This window comes from Asterias amurensis, chromosome 9, assembly GCF_032118995.1.
Source record: "Asterias amurensis chromosome 9, ASM3211899v1".
Lineage (NCBI taxonomy): Eukaryota > Metazoa > Echinodermata > Asteroidea > Forcipulatida > Asteriidae > Asterias > Asterias amurensis.
The window spans coordinates 11,069,131-11,095,965 of NC_092656.1; positions in this window are offsets into that span (position 1 = coordinate 11,069,131).

The following is a 26,835-nucleotide window of genomic DNA, read 5'->3' on the forward strand; positions in this document are numbered from 1 at the left end:
CGGTACATTTGTTATTGTAACTTGATGACACTAGCCATAGACAATGGAACTGTATTTTGATTCAGGTAGATGTTTTTTAAATTCTTTCAGTCAGGGGCGTCAATCCGTCTTGAAAGATGGGGGGGGGGGGGGGGGGGGGGGGGGGGACATACGGCGTGGGGTCCGGGGCCCGCTTTAGGGCCCGGATTTATTTTAGCCCGTAGATGCTCTTTGGTGCAATTTAGTGAATATGTGATGTTCCCCCTCTCAGATTTAGGAATTTAATGCCTATTTCAAGGTATGATGCACATATTCTTGCTATCATTGTTATTGTACCTATAAAGCAACTCAATTAGAGCTTCGTTATATCCATATTGTTTCTGCATTCTAATGCTCAGACGGCGTTTCATTCCTATCATCACCAGACCTAAGACACAAGTTTTATGGGGCAAATCTGTCAGAATGGAACAGAACATCTGTAAAATGTGAGCAGCAGTAGAACCTTTTGGGTTGACAGCATCTTCAAGTGCGGATCTATGAACTAAGTTTTAGGGGGGAAATCTGTTGAAGAGTGAGCTCACGAGTGCGAAACTTTGACGGCATGGGTCCGGGCCCGCTTAAGGGCCCGGGAAAAGTTTGCATTCTAGATGCTCTGTGGTGCAATCTTATAGGCCAATAAGAGGCATACAGAACGGAACAGAACATCTGTAAAATGTGAGCAGCAGTAGAACCTTTTGGGTTGATAGCATCTTCAAGTGCGGATCTATGAACCAAGTCTTAGGGGGAAAATCTGTCGAAGAGTGAGCTCATCAGGAGTGCGAAATCTTTACGGCATGGGTCCGGGCCCGCTTAAGGGCCCGGGAAAATTTTGCATTCTAGATGCAATCTTAGGTCAATAAGAGGCATACAGATCGGAACAGAACATCTGTATGTGAGCAGCAGTTGAACTTTTTGGGTTGACAGCATCTTCAAGTGCGGATCTATGAACCAAGTTTTAGGGGGAAACACTGTCAAAGAGTGAGCCCGTGAGTGTGACACCTTTACGGCATTGGTCCAGGCCCGCTCAAGGGCCCGAGAAAATTTTGTATTTTTAGATGCTCTTAGCGGCCAAATGGCAAACGAAACAGAACAATGAGCTGTGTGAATATTGTGTTCCAGTGCTCCACATTTCCACGGTGCAAAACACGATTTGATGATAAAGGTGGTCAAACGACACGGTAACATTTGATACTGTGTCCCCACCCTTTGAAAATTGGGTGGGGTGGGGTGGGGTGGGGTATACGTCCCTTCCACTCTTTCAAGGGGGAGGTGCAAAATTTTGCATTTTAGACGCTATGTGATGCAATCTAGGGCCAATTGTTAGGTGGATATTGCGTCATCCTTTGCCCACAAGATTAATGCCCAAATAGGGACACATGGTTTCGTCTTACACAATGCAAAACTTGGGCTTCATGATAAAGGTGGTCAAAAAGGTGGGGGGACATTTGATATTGTGTCCCCCGCCCTCCAAAAGGTGGGGGGGGGGGACACCCATGCTTTCAGTTCATTGAGAAACTGACAATAAACCATATATAAACTTAAAGACAAAACAAGAGTCGCTCCTATAATTTAAAATTCGAGTAGGCATATGCAAACTAAAACTAGAGTGAGAACTACATACTCGCTAAAATCGAGGGAAAAGGACAAGAAAGATAAAAACACAATACAATGTGAAAATTTGATTGAAAGTTGCCTCCATTAACGAATTTAAACTTTTTATTGTTAAGCTTCTACTCATTGAAAAACAATCCCAACAACAAAACTTCCATAACCTTTTTTACTGTTTCGCCCGAAATAAATACTTTTATTTCGGTCACAAATAACGAAGCCGGCTATTTTTGAGACGACTGATCCTCTCAACGAACTTCTAATGTTTGTACCGTCTTAAATGCTACATATTCGTATACTTGTCGCTTTCCCGAATCTTTGAGTTATCGATGTTTTGACAAACACCTTGTTGGATCCCGGGCTTCCCGTCCTCGTCGATTCCAGAAAACCATCTGGCGCCATAAGCAAATGAGAACTGGGCGCTTGCGGAAGCAGTGACTTTAGAGCTTACGTCAAGCGTATTCCACGGATAATCAGGGATTTCTGTAGCCCCATATACGACTCTTCCTCTGTACACAGAGTCCTATCTTATAAGGCCCGTTTCTGGGGCGGAAATTTTTCAAAGCTTTATAACTGGCGGCATACATTTTTCACACAAATCCGTCACTTTCGTGAAATAATGCAGCTACCAACGCCTACAAAACTCGTCGTTTTCTTACAGTGTTGTCTATTGCCGCCGGCGCCGGGCACGCACGCGTATACCATCAAATGACGAGCTAAATGTCACGTGCTAACGGCAAAAAGTCACGTGCTGACGGCAACGCACAGAAAATGAACATGGGAGAAATATTATCACAAGGTAAAATTTGGACAGTTCCATTTTACGAGGCGAATAGCACAGTCTAAATTAGTCTGTCTCCTGACCAAAGATTCCTTGACGTCTCTTGTTAAAAATCTTAGGTCAGGTATCACCCACGGTTAAAAATAGAGCATGACGCAACTTGTCAGGGTCGGGGGTCATCTCCAGGGAAACCATGTTTGCACTAGTTGCGATAACGTAATCCTCCTCCTCCCGACGGCCGCCAGGCCGGAGGGTTACGAGATTATTTTGATCGGCAATTAATGACAATCTGGTTCAACACGTGTAATTTCTACAGCTAGTCACCAGATTTGCCCCATTTTTACCACTTTCAAATATCATTAAACTTAATCCTCAATCAATTTCTAATTGAACACTCAAGTAAAAAAAACCTTTGAAAAAATATTTTTGAAGAAAAAGGACAAAAACTTACCATATAATAGATGTTAAATTTGCATCGGGGATAAAGAATATTAATTTTGGTTTTTACCCATACACCGATGTGTGTTAGCACTGTATACTCAGTACTTTCCCGAGTCTTGTGAAAAAAATATCACAGGCATGTTACTCGGGTGGGATTCGAACCCACGACCCTTGCAATTCTAGAGCAGTGTCTTACCAACTAGACTACCGAGGTTGCCCGGCAGCTAGAGGCAGTTCGAATCCTATGTTTTGGCAGCGGGTACCGCAACGATATAATAGATGTTAAATTTGCATCGGGGATAAAGAATATTAATTTTGGTTTTTACCCATACACCGATGTGTGTTAGCACTGTATACTCAGTAAAATTAATAAAAACTTACCAGATCCCGGAGCGATTTCCCAGGTTTATATATTTTGAACTTGTCGCATCGGTTTGCAAACGCTTTATTCAGGCACAACGCCTGCATTGGCTTTAAATAACAATATCTGGCATAAAAACTCCTGGATCTACGGCCGACAGGACTGACATTATAATTCAATATCAACGATACTGTCCGAATGTTGACGACAACACGTTCGGAACATTTCGGATAACTTCAAAAAGGAGGAATTCCTCCTTTTTGGTCACGTGAATTTGGGTGATACCGGACCCTAAATTCGATAGAGCCTAGTCGGAGATTTTTGGGTCTGGGAACCAGACTAAGTCCAAATTTTACCGAGCGATAATATTCCTTCCATTCCACGAATTAAAGCCACTCAATATGTTTTATATAACCTACATATAGACCCTTCTCATTTTTTATGTATTTTTAAAGTATACCATTATGAAAAATCAAACAACCACAAATTATATAGCGCCGCGTAGCTGCAACAATGCACAGATTTAATAGCAATCGGATCACAACCTTTTGCACAGGTGCTCCTTTGTTTTAGCAGCGGCGCGGCGGCGCTGTACTGCTCAAAAACATTGGGAACAAGGATGATCGTAACTGTTGAATGGGAAATGCTATTCCCCATGGGCGAATAGGTCTTTTTGATCGCCGGTGCGGATGGGAGTGAATGTCAAAGATCTGTATGTCAGTTATAGTCTTTTCTATGGGTGCGTTCGTTTAGCTTCCGTGGGTCGACCCTGGTGTGTGGCAGTTTCTTTTTCCAGGACGAACGTGGGTAATTTTCTGCACACGTTCGTCCTGGGAAAAAAAAATCGCCACACACCGGGGTCGACCCGGGGAAGCTAAACGAACGCACCCATAATCTATGGATGCAAGACGCATGAATTCTTGGTCACCGTATCTAGACTGCACAGCGTTAACACGGTACGCAAACACGACACAATATTTGCGCGTCGTGCGTCTTGCGTACACACGGCAGACTTTGAGTGGACGAACCAAAATGGGAATTCCTTAACGTGGGGAGCTGCATTATTTCATGAAAATGAGGGATTGCGAAGAATATGACGATCAAAACCCAGTGCAGAAAAGTATATGCTGCCATGAAATGTGAATCTGTTGAAATTTAGTGCTTTCTTGCAGGTAAAATTTGAGTTATGAAACTTTTAAACTTTTCCGACCCAGACATGGACCCTGATATCCAGGACGTCACTAGTACAGTACAACGCGAAAGGCATACAATAACAAACCTGTGAAAAATTTGAGCTAAATATTGGTCGTCCAAGTTGCGAGATGAAAATGAAAGAAAAAACACCGTTGTCACACGGATTGCCATTTTCAAGGGCTTTCTTCTCCTACAAAACTTAATGCTATGACGATATTTAAGGCGAGGCCAGAAGCGAGGGAGTGGACACGCACCCCCTTCAAAATTGGCGTACACACTGTATACAGTGTATACAAACACACGGTGCAGTCAAGAATAGAACCAACAATAATAATCGTTCAAAAATTGGCCCGGAGAAATAAAATTATTCAGCAATGCTCTGGAATAACTCTGGAACTAAAATGCTAGAGATTTGTACCTGAGAGTCATCCCGGCATGTCCCTGCATCCGATTTTCAAAGGTTTAGGTAGGGCGACTTGCACACTTCTTAAAAGCGAACAGCTCAAGTAAGCGGGGTTAGTTGCTCAAAAACAATTACCACCAGCGGATTGCCATTTGGAAGGGCTTTCCTCTCGTACAAAACTTAATGCTCTGGCGATTTTTAAGGCGGGTCTAGAAGCGACTGAGTGAGCAGGCACCCATTAGAAATCGACGTACACTGTGCGTGTATATCAGTGTATACAACCACACGGCGCAGTCAGGAATCCAACCAAAAATAATAGTCATTCAAAAAATAGGCCCTGACAATTAAAAACTTTCAGCTACGCTCTGGAATAACTCTGGAACAAAAAATGCTAAAGAGATGCAGTTTGTGCCTTAGACATCATGGCATATTCCTGCGTCCATTTTATAAAGGTTTAGGGCGACTTGCACACTTCTTGATAGAAAAAAGCTCAAGTGGAAGGGGTTGCTCAGAAGAGATTTCAACAACCTCCCCTATTGGAGTTTTGTGCACAGAGCTGTCTGACAAAAAAAAAAAAAAAACAGTTTCAACGGGTTAATTCGATCCCAGTTTCATGCTCAATCTTAACAATTTTACCACAATCGGATCGCCATTTTCAAGGGCTTTCTTCTCGTACCCAAGATAAATTATTGGCGCATGAACTGTATTTCGTCAACATTAAACCTTGTTTTTTGACAGAAATTAGTATTTTTTTTCCGCAAACAAACAATAATCCTGTATTTCTTTCAATATTCTCAACACGGATCCTTAAAACAAATTAAAACAAAATTGTTCATTTTAATATCAAGGCCCCCCTTTTGATCTTAAAATCTAAATAGTTGCTAGCAGTGTAAGCACTTTATGTAATCCACCATATACATAAACTGACAAATCAAAAAATAACAAACGCAAAGTTAAATTATTTATTTCTTATCAAATATGAGATTTCAGACATAAACAGTTCAAGGGATGTTTTCAACAATCATTATATCATTAGACCGTGTAAGTTTTATGTAAATGTGTGATTTTCACGATTTTGTTTCTTACCAATTTTTTAACGTTCCTTTAAACAGGATACTGTTCTATACCAAAAAAAACCAAGAGTTTCCAACAAGATTAGATACGAAAACAATGTCTTTTCACTAAGGCAGTAGCTCCCTCCTTTTCAAACAAAAGTGAACCCGCCTTCGTATTAGAGAGAACAAGTCTGACCTAGTTAATTAATGTAAACACTGTTTAAAACAATTACCAGATACATACCAGTTATACCAGTATGTGTGATAAATAATAACAACAATAGTAACAACAATAAAAATAAATATTATAGAGAAAATTAATTTTGTTTTTGACCCATACACCGATGTGTGTTAGCACTGTAAACTCAGGATACTTTCCCGAGTCCCGTGAAAAAAAATATTCCGTGAACAAAATATCATGTTCGTCGGGTGGGATTCGAACCCGGGACCCCTGAAGTTCAAGAGCAGTGTATTGTCAACTAGGCTACCGACGTTGCCCGATAACTAGAGGAAGTTTGAGTGCTAATGTTTTGGCAGTGGGTAAGACAAAATGAACAATAAAGAAATTGAAGAATGCAAGTTTAATCTGGTGGAAAAATATAAAAGGTTACGCTCCGGAAGTGTCAGGCATTCAGGCGCCGGTTCAGTTAATGGCACACACTGGCCCCTCCCCTTTGCCATATAGAACCCTTCAGGATTTGCATCCGACCCAGAGCACATCCCCCCTGCCTCGAACCCTAGCCACCACGCGGGCCCTGTCCCTTTAGGGGAGAAAACAAGGCAGATCCCAATCACACTGTCCCATCAGGGGCAGCAAAAAGCCTTGAATCTATATTAGAGACAGACGGTATTCGAACCCAGACCGGGTGATCCGAGTTGCTGAAACAGTCCCAGCACCTTACGCACTGCGCTACAGTGTTGGTGCTTAAAAACTGGTGTTTTCATGGTCATAATCAATAGACCGATTGCGCTCCGTGCCTCACGTGACATAGTGGGTAAAATGTAAACAAACACGGCGTACTGCATATAAACGTGCTATAAGAAGACACGATTACTGTTGCAATTTCTGGCTCAGTAAAGACTCAATTCGAAGAATATTCCGGATTTTGTCATTATTTGAGACCTTACGGATGGCTGAACAATGCCAGTAACAGGTAAAACAAACAGTCGCCCAACTAGGAAATTCCCCGAGAATGTTAACACGATGTCATGTGTTTATGCACGGAAAGTGTGGTTTCATTGCCCTCGTTGTAATGATTTTGCTGCTAATATGTAGATATAAATCTCCTGAAGAAGCTGCAAATTAATTTATTTTCACCCTCAAGTTATTTTAAATTGGAAGGGGTAGCTAGAGTCGGACGCCTTAAAAAATGCGGTCTCGGCCATTGGTCCAGCCCGACTTCACGCCGTGTACAGCACAAAATCCACGGCGCGTGAGCTCGCTCTAACCTCAGTAATTTACGTAATCTAACAATACTCTCAAAAGAACCCGTTTTGTAGAAGAATACTTGAAATATAAAACAGCAAAAGTGATTTAAATCAACAGCACAACATTCAACTTAATAATAGGGCTTCGTTTTTAGTCGAAAATACAGCCGATTATGGCCCATCGGCGCGCGTTTCCCCATATCTTTCCTGTGCAGCTTTGTTTTTCTATAACAAAGTGAAAATAATATGATAAAAAAAATCCCAAAAACAAAACGCCTGGCAGAAATGTACAAACAGTTTGACTACATATATTTAAAGGGTCTATACTTTTCTAGACCAAAAAAACACAATGTCCACATATTTACATTAAACTGACACAGTTTAAAGAGAATGATAGTAGAAAGCTTCCCTGAAGTTATTACCTCCTGAAGTGTTGTAGTTTTTGACAAATGAGTAAAACAATGTCATGAAAATAATTTTCAGTGATCATGAGACGAAAATTATTTTAGCATGTAAAAACGTAATTCCATGACATTGTTTTACTCACTCAAAAACTACAGCACCTCGGCACTATTACCATTATCTTCAAACGGTGAAAGTTAAATGTAAATCTGTGGACACTGTGTTTTGTGTACAAAAAGTACCCAAACCCTTTAAAACCAGAAAACTTAGCAAGACATTAAAATGGTTTTAAGAAGCTTGGTGAATGCCCCAGGGCAAGGGGCTATTTTGATATCTGTTGGTTTTACAGCTATACAAAGCAAACTTGGCTGTTTGGCGCAATTGCAGGGACGAGTTGTTTTCAGACGCAGTGAACCACCTCGAAAATTTCACAGAATCTCACATAATTGTGTGCAATGTGTAATCATTGATGAAGACATTTTAACTCGCACAACAAGTTTAAAATGCGACAATTGCCATGCCCTCACGTACAAAAACATAATGCCGTATTGCACTTGCACCCTTCAGCATCTGTTTGCCCCTACCCAGCATCTGCGCCCGTCCCAGGATCTATGAGTGAGACCAGGAAGCTTGAACCTAGCCTTGATCAAGGCGCTACAGCCAGCCGCGACCCGAAAAATCCCAGTCCCAATCACTGAATTCCACCAGCGCACCTCCATACATAACACAGTGCATATAATACGTGTACAGCGACTGTTCATACACATTACCATCTATATGGTACACGTACCGTACATGAGTATTTCTAAAGTAGCGCTCTGATGGTTCTGTAACTGCCAAAATTTAGGGCGGAGCTCATTATGCTAATGTTTTCTAACAACCCGGTCTCGCTGGTTGTTGGTTGACCTATAAACTCTCGCTGCGATGTCAATCACAACGTTCTGCAAGCACGCGCACGTGCTCTCCGACGTAAACAACAAGCCATTGTGGCTGCTGTGCAAAAAGATTGCAATGGCGGCGGGCGCGAGGGAGAAATCCCTACCCTAAAACAAAGTTGTACGGTGTATAATTTGCAACAGTTCATCGTGGCACAGCTGCAGAAGCTTTCAACAAAATAAAACAACCAGGTTTAATGCACCAATCATGGATTTAGAAATAAGAAGGAAGAAAATTAGACCATACATTGTGTGAAATGTGTTTGAGAAAGGTTCAAAAAGTATCAAGGTGTCATGGGTTTCCGGCAATGGCTACTTGGTTAGAATTCTTAGATGTTGGGCATACCCATCCCCTTGAAGCAAAAACACTTAATAACATTACTGTTTTCCCATTTCAGACCAGATGAGATAAGAAACCCAGCTGTTTATTTTGTCTAGAAATATTATTCGTTACGTTTCTCGCGGTAAATCAAAGTTGGGGATCGAAAATAAATTATGTGTTGGTCGAAAACATACCAGACGGTAGAAGATGGCGTGTGGCTTAACAACAACTACAAGTAAATATCAATTTCATAAACTAACTCTTGCCATACTACTACACTACAACGTTACACTTAGTAAAGCAGCTTCCCATTCAGGGACAAATCTACCAGCTACATTGTACTTATGATGCTAGTCCTCGTGTTATAATGAAACACAAGACACAACGGGGCCAAGGAACCCCTCCTCTCTTTGAAGTTGTTCGACACCGTACCGACCGAACGAGGTTTGTCCGGCTCACACCGGTGGCTGGCCCGAATACCGTCCGGCAGCGCATTCAGACCCATTACACATCATAGCGTTAAAAACACATTTATTTTTGCAATAGCCTTCAGTACTTCTTACTGTATCAACTAAATTTTCCTTTTGTATTTACTTCACATCTCTATTAACTTTTACTTCTCTTTTGTTTTCTTCTCAAAGCGCATAGGGACTTCTCTGTGATTGTGATATGCGCTCTACAAAAATGGTTCATTATTATTATTATTAGCGATTCCCACTCATGTCCATACAGCTAGCGTACAGCGTACACACATGCACACACAAGTCAATGGGAAGCTACACAACCATACACAAGACAATGGGAAACTACACAACCATACACAAGTCAATGGGAAACTACACAACCATACACAAGTCAATGGGAAACTACACAACCATACACATGTCAATGGGAAACTACACAACCATACACAAGTCAATGGGAAACTACACAACCATACACAAGTCAATGGGCACTTCACAACCATACACAAGTCAATGGGAAATGACACAACCATACACAAGTCAATGGGAAACTACACAACCATACACATGTCAATGGGAAACTACACGACCATACACGTGTCAATGGGAAACTACACAACCATACACAAGTCAATGGGAAACTACACAACCATACACAAGTCAATGGGCACTTCACAACCATACACAAGTCAATGGGAAATGACACAACCATACACAAGTCAATGGGAAACTACACAACCATACACGCGTCAATGGGAAACTACACAACCATACACAAGTCAATGGGAAACTACACAACCATACACAAGTCAATGGGAAACTACACAACCATACACAAGTCAATGGGACACTAAACAACCATACACAAGTCAATGGGAAACTACAAAACCATACACACGTCAGTAGGACACTTTACAACCGTACACATGGGAAACTACACAACCATACACAAGTCAGTAAGACACTTTACAACCATACACATGTCAATGGGAAACTACACAACCATACACAAGTCAATGGAAAACTACACAACCATACACAAGTCAATGGGACACTTCACAACCATACACAAGTCAATGGGAATTGACACAACCATACACCGATCAATGGGAAACTATACAATGGGAAACTACACAACCATACACAAGTCAATGGAAAACTACACAACCATACACAAGTCAATGGGACACTTCACAACCATACACAAGTCAATGGGAATTGACACAACCATACACCGATCAATGGGAAACTATACAACCATACACAAGTCAATGGGAAACTACACAACCATACACAAGTAAATGGGAAACTACACAACCACACATAAGTCAATGGGAAACTACACAACCGTACACAAGTCAATGGGAAACTACACAACCATACACAAGTCAATGGGAAACTACACAACCATACACAAGTCAATGGGAATTGACACAACCATACGCCAGTCAATGGGAAACTTTACAACCATACACAAATCAATGGGAAACTACACAACCATACACATGTCAATGGGAAACTACACAACAATACACCAGTCAATGGGAAACTACACAACCATACACAAGTCAATGGGAAACTACACAACCATACACATGTCAATGGGAAACTACACAACCATACACAAGTCAATGGGTAACTACACAACCATACACATGTCAATGGGAAACTACACAACCATACAAAAGTCAATGGAAAACTACACAACCATACACAAGTCAATGGGACACTTCACAACCATACACAAGTCAAAGGGAATTGACACAACCATACACCGATCAATGGGAAACTATACAACCATACACATGTCAATGGGAAAACTACACAACCATACACAAGTCAATGGAAAACTACACAACTATACACAAGTCAATGGGACACTTCACAACCATACACAAGTCAATGGGAATTGACACAACCATACACCGATCAATGGGAAACTATACAACCATACACAAGTCAATGGGAAACTACACAACCATACACAAGTCAATGGGAAACTACACAACCATACACAAGTCAATGGGAAACTACACAACCAAACACAAGTCAGTGGGAAACTACACAACCATACACAAGTCAATGGGCTCTTCACAACCATACACAAGTCAATGGAAAACTACACAACCATACACAAGTCAATGGGAAACTACAGAACGATACACAAGTCAGTAGGACACTTTACAACCATACACATGGGAAACTACACAACCATACACAAGTCAGTAAGACACTTTACAACCATACACATGTCAATGGGAAACTACACAACCATACACAAGTCAATGGGAAACTACACAACCATACACAAGTCAATGGGAATTGACACAACCATACACCGATCAATGGGAAACTATACAACCATACACAAGTCAAAGGGAAACTTTAAACCATACACAAGTAAACGGGAAACTACACAACCATACACAAGTTAGTAAGACACTTTACAACCATACACATGTCAATGGGAAACTACACAACCATACACAAGTCAATGGAAAACTACACAACCATACACAAGTCAATTGGACACTTCACAACCATACACAAGTCAATGGGAATTGACACAACCATACGCCAGTCAATGGGAAACTTTACAACCATACACAAATCAATGGGAAACTACACAACCATACACATGTCAATGGGAAACTACACAACCATACCCCAGTCAATGGGAATTGACACAACCATACACAAGTCAATGGGAAACTACACAACCATACACATGTCAATGGGAAACTACACAACCATACACAAGTCAATGGGAAACTACACAACCATACACATTTCAATGGGAAACTACACAACCATACACAAGTCAAGGGAAAACTACACAACCATACACAAGTCAATGGGACACTTCACAACCATACACAAGTCAATGGGAATTGACACAACCATACACCGATCAATGGGAAACTATACAACCATACACTAGTCAATGGGAAACTACACAACCATACACAAGTCAATGGGAAACTACACAACCATACACAAGTCAATGGGAAACTACACAACCATACACAATTCAATGGGAAACTACACAACCATACACAAGTCAGTGGGAAACTACACAACCATACACAAGTCAATGGGAAACTACAAAACATACACACGTCAGTAGGACACTTTACAACCATACACATGGGAAACTACACAACCATACACAAGTCAGTAAGACACTTTACAACCATACACAGGTCAATGGGAAACTACACAACCATACACAAGTCAATGGAAAACTTCACAACCATACACAAGTCAATGGGACACATCACAACCGTACACAAGTCAATGGGAATTGACACAACCATACACCGATCAATGGGACACTATACAACCATACACAAGTCAATGGGAAACTACACAATCATACACAAGTCAATGGGAAACTACACAACCATACACACGTCAATGGAAAACTACACAACCATACACAAGTCAATGGGAAACTACACAACAACACACAAGTCAATGGGGACTTCACAACCATACACAAGTCAATGGGAATTGACACAACCATACACAAGTCAATGGGAAACTACACAACCAAACACATGTCAATGGGAAACTACACAACCATACACAAGTCAATGGGAAACTACACAACCATAAACATGTCAATGGGAAACTACACAACCATACACAAGTCGAAGGGACACTTCACAACCATACACAAGTCAATGGGAATTGACACAACCATACACCGATCAATGGGAAACTACACAACCATACACAAGTCAATGGGAAACTACACAACCATACACAAGGCAATGGGAAACTACACAACCATACACAAGTCAAAGGGAAACTACACAACAATACACCAGTCAATGGGAAACTACACAACCATACACAAGTCAATGGGAAACTACACAACCATACACAAGTCAATGGGAAACTACACAACAATACACCAGTCAATGGGAAACTACACAACCATACACCTGTCAATGGGAAACTACACAACCATACACAAGTCAATGGGAAACTACACAACCATACACAAGTCAATGGGAAACTACACAACCTTACACGAGTCAATTGGAAACTACACAACCATACACAAGTCAATAAGACACTTTACAACCATACACATGTCAATGGGAAACTACACAACCATACACAAGTCAATGGGAAACTACACAACCATACACAAGTCAATGGGAAACTACACAACCATACACAAGTCAATGGGAAACTACACAACCATACACAAGTCAACGGGGACTTCACAACCATACACAAGTCAATGGGAATTGACACTACCATATACAAGTCAATGGGAAACTACACAACCATACACATGTCAATGGGAAACTACACAACCATACACAAGTCGAAGGGACACTTCACAACCATACACAAGTCAATGGGAAACTACACAACCATACACAAGTCAATGGGAAACTACACAACCATACACAAGTCAATGGGAAACTACACAACCATACACAATTCAATGGGAAACTACACAACAATACACCAGTCAATGGGAAACTACACAACCATACACGTGTCAATGGGAAACTACACAACCATACACAAGTCAATGGGAAACTATACAACCATACACAAGTCAATGGGAAACTACACAACCATACATAAGTCAATGGGAAACTATTCAACCATACACAAGTCAATAGGAAACTACAAAACCATACACACGTCAGTAGGACACTTTACAACCATACACATGGGAAACTACACAACCATACACAAGTCAGTAGTACACTTCACAACCATACACAAGTCAATGGGAATTGACACAACCATACACCGATCAATGGGAAACTACACAACCATACACAAGTCAATGGGAAACTACACAACCATACACAAGGCAATGGGAAACTACACAACCATACACAAGTCAAAGGGAAACTACACAACAATACACCAGTCAATGGGAAACTACACAACCATACACAAGTCAATGGGAAACTACACAACCATACACAAGTCAATGGGAAACTACACAACAATACACCAGTCAATGGGAAACTACACAACCATACACAAGTCAATGGGAAACTACACAACCATACACAAGTCAATGGGAAACTACACAACCATACACAAGTCAATGGGAAACTACACAACCATACACGAGTCAATTGGAAACTACACAACCATACACAAGTCAATAAGACACTTTACAACCATACACATGTCAATGGGAAACTACACAACCATACACAAGTCAATGGGAAACTACACAACCATACACAAGTCAATGGGAAACTACACAACCATACACAAGTCAATGGGAAGCTACACAACCATACACAAGTCAACGGGGACTTCACAACCATACACAAGTCAATGGGAATTGACACAACCATATACAAGTCAATGGGAAACTACACAACCATACACATGTCAATGGGAAACTACACAACCATACACAAGTCGAAGGGACACTTCACAACCATACACAAGTCAATGGGAAACTACACAACCATACACAAGTCAATGGGAAACTACACAACCATACACAAGTCAATGGGAAACTACACAACCATACACAATTCAATGGGAAACTACACAACAATACACCAGTCAATGGGAAACTACACAACCATACACGTGTCAATGGGAAACTACACAACCATACACAAGTCAATGGGAAACTATACAACCATACACAAGTCAATGGGAAACTACACAACCATACATAAGTCAATGGGAAACTATTCAACCATACACAAGTCAATAGGAAACTACAAAACCATACACACGTCAGTAGGACACTTTACAACCATACACATGGGAAACTACACAACCATACACAAGTCAGTAGTACACTTTACAACCATACACATGTCAATGGGAAACTACACAACCATACACAAGTCAATGGAAAACTACACAACCCTACACAAGTCAATGGGAATTGACACAACCATACACCGATCAATGGGAAACTATAAAACCATACACAAGTCAATGGGAAACTACACAACAATACACAAGGCATTTAGAACGCCTGAAAGACATCAAGTCATGGTCTACTAAGAACTTTCTTAAGTTAAACGAGAACAAAACAGAGGTCATTCATTTTTCCAGTCGTCACAGACCTGTTAGTCCTCTCTCAAGTATCACATTAAACAATACCTCTATATGCCCAGTGTCAAGTGCTCGCAACCTCGGAGTTCTGTTTGATACCCATCTTTCACTTAACAATCAGGTCAGCAATGTTTGTCGTGCTGCTTCGTTTGCTCTTCATAGAATTGGCTCCATCAGACAATATCTGGATGTGAAATCTACTGAAAATTTGGTTCATTCCTTTGTAATGTGCCGCATAGATACCTGCAATAGCCTTCTTTACGGACTACCGGACACTCAGATTGCCAGATTACAACGCATACAAAATTCAGCGGCCAGACTTGTCACCAGAACTCGCACTCGGGAATCCATCACACCCATTCTTAAGGATCTACATTGGCTACCAATACGGGCTAGAATTGATTTTAAAGTTTTGGTTCTGACTTATCAATGCATCCATGGTATTGCCCCTGTTTATCTTCAAAGCTTAGTTCAGGAGTACAAAACAACCAGGAATCTGCGATCTTCAAATAAATCCCTTCTGACCCCCCCAGTTATCAAAACCAAGTCGTACGGTTCCCGCTCTTTCCAATATGCAGCAGTTCAGTTATGGAACAGTCTTCCAGAGGTTGTTAAACAGGCTGAGACATCAGAACAATTCAAAACCCGGTTGAAAACATATCTGTTTACTTTGTACAATAATTGTTGATTTCCTTTTACAGCGCATAGGGACCTCACGGTGATATGCGCTATATAAGAATGGTTTTATTATTATTATTATTATTATAAGGCAATGGGAAACTACACAACCATACACAAGTAAATGGGAAACTACACAACAATACACCAGTCAATGGGAAACTACACAACCATACACAAGTCAATGGGAAACTACACAACCATACACAAGTCAATGGGAAACTACACAACAATACACCAGTCAATGGGAAACTACACAACCATACACATGTCAATGGGAAACTACACAACCATACACAAGTCAATGGGAAACTACACAACCATACACAAGTCAATGGGAAACTACACAACCATACACAAGTCAATTGGAAACTACACAACCATACACAAGTCAATAATACACTATACAACCATACACATGTCAATGGGAAACTACACAACCATACACAAGTCAATGGGAAACTACACAACCATACACAAGTCAATGGGAAACTACACAACCATACACAAGTCAATTGGAAACTACACAAACATACAAAAGTCAATGGGAAACTACACAACCATACACAAGTCAATGGGAAACTACACAACAATACACCAGTCAATGGGAAACTACACAACCATACACAAGTCAATGGGAAACTACACAACCATACACAAGTCAATGGGAAACTACACAACCATACACAAGTCAATGGGAAACTACACAACCATACACAATTCAATGGGAAACTACACAACAATACACCAGTCAATGGGAAACTACACAACCATACACGTGTCATTGGGAAACTACACAACCATACACAAGTCAATGGGAAACTATACAACCATACACAAGTCAATGGGAAACTACACAACCATACATAAGTCAATGGGAAACTATTCAACCATACACAAGTCAATAGGAAACTACAAAACCAAACACACGTCAGTAGGACACTTTACAACCATACACATGGGAAACTACACAACCATACACAAGTCAGTAGGACACTTTACAACCATACACATGTCAATGGGAAACTACACAACCATACACAAGTCAATGGAAAACTACACAACCCTACACAAGTCAATGGGACACTTCACAACCATACACAAGTCAATGGGAATTGACACAACCATACACCGATCAATGGGAAACTATACAACCATACACAAGTCAATGGGAAACTACACAACCATACACAAGTCAATGGGAAACTACACAACCATGCACAAGTCAATGGAAAACTACACAACCATACACAAGTCAATGGGCACTTCACAACCATACACAAGTCAATGGGAATTGACACAACCATACACCGATCAATGGGAAACTATACAACCATACACTAGTCAATGGGAAACTACACAACCATACACAAGTCAATGGGAAACTACACAACCATACACAAGTCAATGGGAAACTACACAACCATACACAAGTCAATGGGAAACTACACAACCATACACAAGTCAATGGGAAACTACACAACCATACACAAGTCAATGGGAAACTACAAAACCATACACACGTCAGTAGGACACTTTACAACCATTCACATGGGAAACTACACAACCATACACAAGTCAGTAAGACACTTTACAACCATACACATGTCAATTGGAAACTACACAACCATACACAAGTCAATGGAAAACTACACAACCATACACAAGTCAATGGGAATTGACACAACCATACACCGATCAATGGGAAACTATACAACCATACACAAGTCAATGGGAAACTACACAACCATACACAAGTCAATGGGAAACTACACAACCATACACAAGTCAATGGGAAACTTCATTCTGGAACTAAAAATGCTAGGAAGACGGAATTTGCACCAAAATCATCCTGACATTGTCCGTGCATACGAATTTCAAAGTTTTAGGGCGGCTTCCAGAGTTCTTGATACCGAAAATGACAAGTACGCAGCTGTGCTCAGAAACAAACTCAACAAGCCTTCCTATACGGGTTTTTTTGTGCACAGAGAACATCAAAAGTTCGACGGATAAATTTTACCCAAATCATTGCTCAATCTAATCAAGTTTAACACCATTAGAAGGACATTTTCAAGGGCTTTCTTCTCGTACTAAACTTAGTGCTATGGTGATTTTCAAAGCGAAGCTAGATGCCAGGGAGTGGAACTGACACACCCCTAAATTGTAGGGCATTAAGTGAATGATACACAGGGCACGTGTTGAGCATTGGAGAAAAACAATTTATTCATTGAAAAAAAAGCCCGGACTTATAAAAACCTTCAGCTATACTCTTGATTCATTCTGGAACTAAAATTGCTAGGAAGACGGAATTTGCACCTTAAACATCCTGGCCTTCCCTGCATACGAATTTCAAAGTTTTAGGGCGGCTTCCAGAGTTCTTGATACCGAAAATGACAAGTACGCAGTCTGTGCTCAGAAACAAACCCAACAAGCCTTCCTACGGGATTTTTGTGCACAGAGAACATAACAAGTTCGACCAATAAATTTGACCCCAAATCATTGCTCGATCTAAACAAGTGTAGCACCATTGGGTGGACAATTTCAAAGGCTTCCCTCTCGTACCAAAATTAGTGATATTGGGATTCTCAAAGCGAAGCTAGAGGTCTGGGAGTAGACCATTCACACCCCATATATTTGGGACAATTAATGCATGATATACACGGCATGTGGTGATTATTGGAGAAAACAAATACATGCATTAAAAAAAAGCCCGGACTTGAAAAAACGTTCAGCTATGCTTTTGAATCATTCTGGAACTAAAAACGCTAGAGAGACGCAGTTTGTACTTGCGTCATTCTGGCATGTCCCTAAATTCAAATTTCAAAGTTTTAGAGCGGCTTCTAGACTTCTTGATACCGAAAATTAAAAGTAGGCGGCTGTGCTCCGAAACGAACTCAACAAGCCTCCCTCCGGGATTTTTGTGCACAGAGAAAATCAAAAGTACAACGGGTCAATTTGACCCAAAATTATTGCTCAATCTAAACAAGTTTAGCACCACTAGATGGACAATTTCATGGGCTTTCCTCTCGTACCAAAATTAGTGCTATTGGGATTCTCAAAGCGAAGCTAAAAGCTACTGTGCGTGTATACAGCGTATACAAAGACACGGCACAGTCAGGGTTCCAACCAACAATAAGGGGGTCATTCAAAAAAATAGGCCGGACAATTAAAAACTTTCAGCTACGCTCTGGAATAACTCTGGAACAAAACATGCTAGGGAGATGCAGTTTTTACCTTAGTCATTATGGCATATTCCTGCGTCCATTTTTTAAAGGTTTAGGGCGACTTGCACACTTCTTGATAGAAAAAAGCTCAAGTAGGCGGGGTTTCTCAGAAACGATTTCAACAGCCTCCACTATGGTAGTTTTGAGCACAGAGCTGTCGGAAAGAAAAAAAAATGTACAACACGGGTAATTTCGATCCCAGTATCATGCTCAATCTTCAAAATTTTACCACCACAGGATTGCCATGTTCAAGGGTTTTCTTCTGAGCACAGAGCTGTCGGAAAGAAAAAAAAATGTACAACACGGGTAATTTCGATCCCAGTATCATGCTCAATCTTCAAAATTTTACCACCACAGGATTGCCATGTTCAAGGGTTTTCTTCTCGTACAAAACATAATGCTCTGACGATTTTTAAGGCGGGGCCAGATGCGACGGCGCGAGCAGGCACCCATTAGAAATTGATGTACACTGTGCGTGTATACAGCGTATACAAAGACACGGCGCGGTACAAAATGTACAACAGGTAATTTCGATCCCAGTATCATGCTCAATCTTCACAAGTATACCACAACAGGATTGCCATGTTCAAGGGCTTTCAACTCGTACAAAACTTAATGCTCTGACGATTTATAAGGCGGGGCCAGATGCGACGGCGCGAGCAGGCACCCATTAGAAAGTGACGTACACTGTGCGTGTTTACAGCGTATACAAAGACACGGCGCAGTCAGGGTTCCAACCAACAAGGGGGTCATTCAAAAAATAGGCCTGACAATTAAAAACTTTCAGCTACGCTCTGGAATAACTCTGCAACAAAAAAGGCTAAGGAGATGCAGTTTGTACCTTAGTCATGCTGGCATATTCCTGCGTCCATTTTGTAAAGGTTTAGGGCGACTTGCACACTTCTTGATAGAAAAAAGCTCAAGTAGGCGGGGTTGCTCAAAAACGATTTCAACAGCCTCCACTTTGGCAGTTTTGTGCACAGAGCTGTCGGAGAGAAAAACAATAGGTACAACTGGTAATTTCGATCCCAGTATCATGCTCAATCTTCATAATTTTACCACCACAAGATTGCCATGTTCATGAGCTTTTCTCTCGTACAAAACTCAATGCTCTGACGATTTTAAAGGCGGGGCCAGATGCGACGGCGCGAGCAAGCACCCATTAGAAATTGACGTACACTGTGCGTGTATACAGCGTAGACAAAGACATGGAGCAGTCAGGGTTCCAACCAACAACAAGGGGGTCATTCAAAAAATAAGGCCGGACAATTAAAAACTTTCAGCTACGCTCCGGAATAACTCAGGAACAAAAAATGCTAGGTAGATGCAGTTTGTACCTTAGTCATGCTGGCATATTCCTGCGTCCATTTTGTAAAGGTTTAGGGCGACTTGCACACTTCTTGATAGAAATAAACTCAAGTAGGCGGGGTTGCTCAGAAACGATTTCAACAGCCTCCACTATGGGAGTTTTGTGCACAGAGCTGTCGGAGAGAAAAACAAAATGTACAACGGGTAATTTCGATCCCATTATTATGCTCAAAATTCAAAATTTTACCACCACAAGATTGCCATGTTCAAGGGCTTTCCTTTCGTACAAAACTCAATGCTCTGACGAATTTTAAGGTTGGGCCAGATGCGACGGCGCGAGCAGGCACCCATTAGAAATTGACGTACACTGTGCGTGTATACAGCGTATACAAAGACACGGCGCAGTCAGGGTTCCAACCAACAACAAGGGGGTCATTCAAAATATAGGCCGGACATTTAAAAACTTTCAGCTATGCTCTGGAATAACTCTGGAACAAAAAATGCTAGGGAGATGCAGTTTGTACCTTAGTCATGCTGGCATATTCCTGCGTCCATTTTGTAAAGGTTTAGGGCGACTTGCACACTTCTTGATAGAAAAAAGCTCAAGTAGGCGGGGTTGCTCAGAAACGATTTCAACAGCCTCCACTATGGGAGTTTTGTGCACAGAGCTGTCGGAGAGAAAACAAAATGTACAACGGGTAATATCGATCCCAGTATCATGCTCAATCTTCAAAATTTTACCACCACAGGATTGCGATGTTCAAGGGCTTTCCTCTCGTACAAAACTTAATGCTCTGACGATTTTTAAGGCGGGGCCAGATGCGACTGCGCGAGCAGGCACCCATTAGAAATTGACGTACACTGTGCGTGTGTACAGCGTATACAAAGACACGGCGCAGTCAGGGTTCCAACCAACAATAAGGGGGTCATTCAATAAAAAAAGGCCGGACAATTAAAAACTTTCAGCTACGCTCTGGAATAACTCTGGAACAAAAAAAGCTAGGGAGATGCAGTTTGTACCTTAGTCATGCTGGCATATTCCTGCGTTCATTTGTTAAAGGTTTAGGGCGACTAGCACACTTCTTGATAGAAAAAAGCTCAAGTAGGCGGGGTTGCTCAGAAACGATTTCAACAGCCTCCACTATGGGAGTTTTGTGCACAGAGCTGTCGGAGAGAAAAACAAAATGTACAACGGGTAATTTCGATCCCAGTATCATGCTCAATCTTCAAAATTTTACCACCACAGGATTGCCATGTTCATGAGCTTTCCTCTCGTACAAAACTCAATGCTCTGACGATTTTTAAGGCGGGGCCAGATGCGACGGCGCGAGCAGGCACCCATTAAAAATTGACGTACACTGTTCTTGTTCACAGCGTATACAAAGACACGGCGCAGTCAGGGTTCCAACCAACAATAAGGGGGTCATTCAACAAATAGGCCGGACAATTAAAAACTTTCAGCTACGCTCTGGAATAACTCTGGAACAAAAAATGCTAGGGAGATGCAAGTTGTACCTTAGTCATGTTGGCATATTCCTGCGTCCATTTTTTAAAGATTTAGGGCGACTTGCACACTTCTTGATAGAAAAAAGCTCAAGTAGGCGGGGTTGCTCGGAAACAGTTTCAACAGCCTCCACTATGGGACTTTTGTGCACAGAGCTGTCGGAGAGAAAAACAAAAGTTACAACGGGTAATTTCGATCCCAGTATCATGCTCAATCTTCAAAATTTTACCACCACAGGATTGCCATGTTCAAGGGCTTTCCTCTCGTACAAAACTTAATGCTCTGACGATTTTTAAGGTGGGGCCAGATGCGACGGCGCGAGCAGGCACCCATTAGAAATTGACGTACACTGTGCGTGTATACAGCGTATACAAAGACACGGCGCAGTCAGGGTTCCAACCAACAATAAGGGGGTCATTCAACAAATAGGCCGGACAATTAAAAACTTTCAGCTATGCTCTGGAATAACTCTGGAACAAAAAATGCTAGGGAGATGCAGTTTGTACCTTAGTCATGCTGGCATATTCCTGCGTCCATTTTGTAAAGGTTTAGGGCGACTTGCACACTTCTTGATAGAAAAAAGCTCAAGTAGGCGGGGTTGCTCAGAAACGATTTCAACAGCCTCCACTATGGGAGTTTTGTGCACAGAGCTGTCGGAGAGAAAACAAAATGTACAACGGGTAATATCGATCCCAGTATCATGCTCAATCTTCAAAATTTTACCACCACAGGATTGCGATGTTCAAGGGCTTTCCTCTCGTACAAAACTTAATGCTCTGACGATTTTTAAGGCGGGGCCAGATGCGACTGCGCGAGCAGGCACCCATTAGAAATTGACGTACACTGTGCGTGTGTACAGCGTATACAAAGACACGGCGCAGTCAGGGTTCCAACCAACAATAAGGGGGTCATTCAATAAAAAAAGGCCGGACAATTAAAAACTTTCAGCTACGCTCTGGAATAACTCTGGAACAAAAAAAGCTAGGGAGATGCAGTTTGTACCTTAGTCATGCTGGCATATTCCTGCGTTCATTTGTTAAAGGTTTAGGGCGACTAGCACACTTCTTGATAGAAAAAAGCTCAAGTAGGCGGGGTTGCTCAGAAACGATTTCAACAGCCTCCACTATGGGAGTTTTGTGCACAGAGCTGTCGGAGAGAAAAACAAAATGTACAACGGGTAATTTCGATCCCAGTATCATGCTCAATCTTCAAAATTTTACCACCACAGGATTGCCATGTTCATGAGCTTTCCTCTCGTACAAAACTCAATGCTCTGACGATTTTTAAGGCGGGGCCAGATGCGACGGCGCGAGCAGGCACCCATTAAAAATTGACGTACACTGTTCTTGTTCACAGCGTATACAAAGACACGGCGCAGTCAGGGTTCCAACCAACAATAAGGGGGTCATTCAACAAATAGGCCGGACAATTAAAAACTTTCAGCTACGCTCTGGAATAACTCTGGAACAAAAAATGCTAGGGAGATGCAAGTTGTACCTTAGTCATGTTGGCATATTCCTGCGTCCATTTTTTAAAGATTTAGGGCGACTTGCACACTTCTTGATAGAAAAAAGCTCAAGTAGGCGGGGTTGCTCGGAAACAGTTTCAACAGCCTCCACTATGGGACTTTTGTGCACAGAGCTGTCGGAGAGAAAAACAAAAGTTACAACGGGTAATTTCGATCCCAGTATCATGCTCAATCTTCAAAATTTTACCACCACAGGATTGCCATGTTCAAGGGCTTTCCTCTCGTACAAAACTTAATGCTCTGACGATTTTTAAGGTGGGGCCAGATGCGACGGCGCGAGCAGGCACCCATTAGAAATTGACGTACACTGTGCGTGTATACAGCGTATACAAAGACACGGCGCAGTCAGGGTTCCAACCAACAATAAGGGGGTCATTCAACAAATAGGCCGGACAATTAAAAACTTTCAGCTATGCTCTGGAATAACTCTGGAACAAAAAATGCTAGGGAGATGCAAGTTGTACCTTAGTCATGTTGGCATATTCCTGCGTCCATTTTTTAAAGATTTAGGGCGGCTTGCACACTTCTTGATAGAAAAAAGCTCAAGTAGGCGGGGTTGCTCAGAAACGATTTCAACAGCCTCCACTATGGGAGTTTTGTGCACAGAGCTGTCGGAGAGAAAAACAAAATGTACAACGGGTAATTTCGATCCCAGTATCATGCTCAATCTTCAAAATTTTACCACCACAGGATTGCCATGTTCAAGGGCTTTCCTCTCGTACAAAACTTAATGCTCTGACGATTTTAAAGGTGGGGCCAGATACGACGGCGCGAGCAGGCACCCATTAAAAATTGACGTACACTGTGCGTGTATACAGCGTATACAAAGACACGGCGCAGTCAGGGTTCCAGCCAACAATAAGGGGGTCATTCAACAAATAGGCCGGACAATTAAAAACTTTCAGCTACGCTCTGGAATAACTCTGGAACAAAAAATGCTAGGGAGATGCAAGTTGTACCTTAGTCATGTTGGCATATTCCTGCGTCCATTTTTTAAAGATTTAGGGCGACTTGCACACTTCTTGATAGAAAAAAGCTCAAGTAGGCGGGGTTGCTCAGAAACGATTTCAACAGCCTCCACTATGGGAGTTTTGTGCACAGAGCTGTCGGAGAGAAAAACAAAATGTACAACGGGTAATTTCGATCCCAGTATCATGCTCAATCTTAAAAATTTTACCACCATAGGATTGCCATGTTCAAGGGCTTTCCTCTCGTACAAAACTTAATGCTCTGACGATTTTAAAGGTGCGGCCAGATACGACGGCGCGAGCAGGCACCCATTAGAAATTGACGTACACTGTGCGTGTATACAGCGTATACAAGACATGGCGCAGTCAGGGTTCCAACCAACAACAAGGGGGTCATTCAAAAAATAGGTCGGACAATTAAAAACTTTCAGCTACGCTCTGGAATAACTCTGGAACAAAAAAATGCTAGGTAGATGCAGTTTGTACCTTAGTCATGCTGGCATATTCCTGCGTCCATTTTGTAAAGGTTTAGGGCGACTTGCACATTTCTTGATAGAAAAAAGCTCAAGTAGGCGGGGTTGCTCAGAAACGATTTCAACAGCCTCCACTATGGGAGTTTTGTGCACAGAGCTGTCGGAGAGAAAAACAAAATGTACAACGGGTGATTTCGATCCCAGTATCATGCTCAATCTTCAAAATTTTACCACCACAAGATTGCCATGTTCAAGGGCTTTCCTCTCGTACAAAACTCAATGCTCTGACGATTTTCAAGGCGGGGCCAGATGCGACGGCGCGAGCAAGCACCCATTAGAAATTGACGTACACTGTGCGTGTATACAGCGTATACAAGACATGGCGCAGTCAGGGTTCCAACCAACAACAAGGGGGTCATTCAAAAAATAGGTCGGACAATTAAAAACTTTCAGCTACGCTCTGGAATAACTCTGGAACAAAAAAATGCTAGGTAGATGCAGTTTGTACCTTAGTCATGCTGGCATATTCCTGCGTCCATTTTTTAAAGGTTTAGGGCGACTTGCACACTTCTTGATAGAAAAAAGCTCAAGTAGGCGGGGTTGCTCAGAAACGATTTCAACAGCCTCCACTATGGGAGTTTTGTGCACAGAGCTGTCGGAGAGAAAAACAAAAGTTACAACGGGTAATTTCGATCCCAGTATCATGCTCAATCTTCAAAATTTTACCACCACAGGATTGCCATGTTCAAGGGCTTTCCTCTCGTACTACACTTAATGCTCTGACGATTTTTAAGGTGGGGCCAGATGCGACGGCACGAGCAGCCACCCATTAGAAATTGACGTACACTGTGCGTGTATACAGCGTATACAAAGACACGGCGCAGTCAGGTTTCCAACCAACAATAAGGGGGTCATTCAAAAAATAGGCCGGACAATTAAAAACTTTCAGCGACGCTCTGGAGTAACTCTGGAACCAAAAATGCTAGGGAGATGCAGTTTGTACCTTAGTCATGCTGGCATATTCCTACGTCCATTTCTTAAAGATTTAGGGCGACTTACAAACTTCTTGATAGAAAAAAGCTCAAGTAGGCGGGAATGCTCAGAAACAATTTCAACAGCCTCCACTATGGGAGTTTTGTGCACAGAGCTGTCGGAGAGAAAAAGAAAATGTACAACGGGTAATTTCGATCCCAGTATCATGCTCAATTTTCAAAATTTTACCACCACAAGATTGCCATGTTCAAGGGCTTTCCTCTCGTACAAAACTCAATGCTCTGACGATTTTTAAGGCGGGGCCAGATGCGACGGCGCGAGCAGGCACCCATTAGAAATTGACGTACACTGTGCGTGTATACAGCGTATACAAAGACACGGCGCAGTCAGGGTTCCAACCAACAACAAGGGGGTCATTCAAAAAATAGGTCGGACAATTAAAAACTTTCAGCTACGCTCTGGAATAACTCTGGAACAAAAAAATGCTAGGTAGATGCAGTTTGTACCTTAGTCATGCTGGCATATTCCTGCGTCCATTTTTTAAAGGTTTAGGGCGACTTGCACACTTCTTGATAGAAAAAAGCTCAAGTAGGCGGGGTTGCTCAGAAACGATTTCAACAGCCTCCACTATGGGAGTTTTGTGCAAAGAGCTGTCGGAGAGAAAAACAAAAGTTA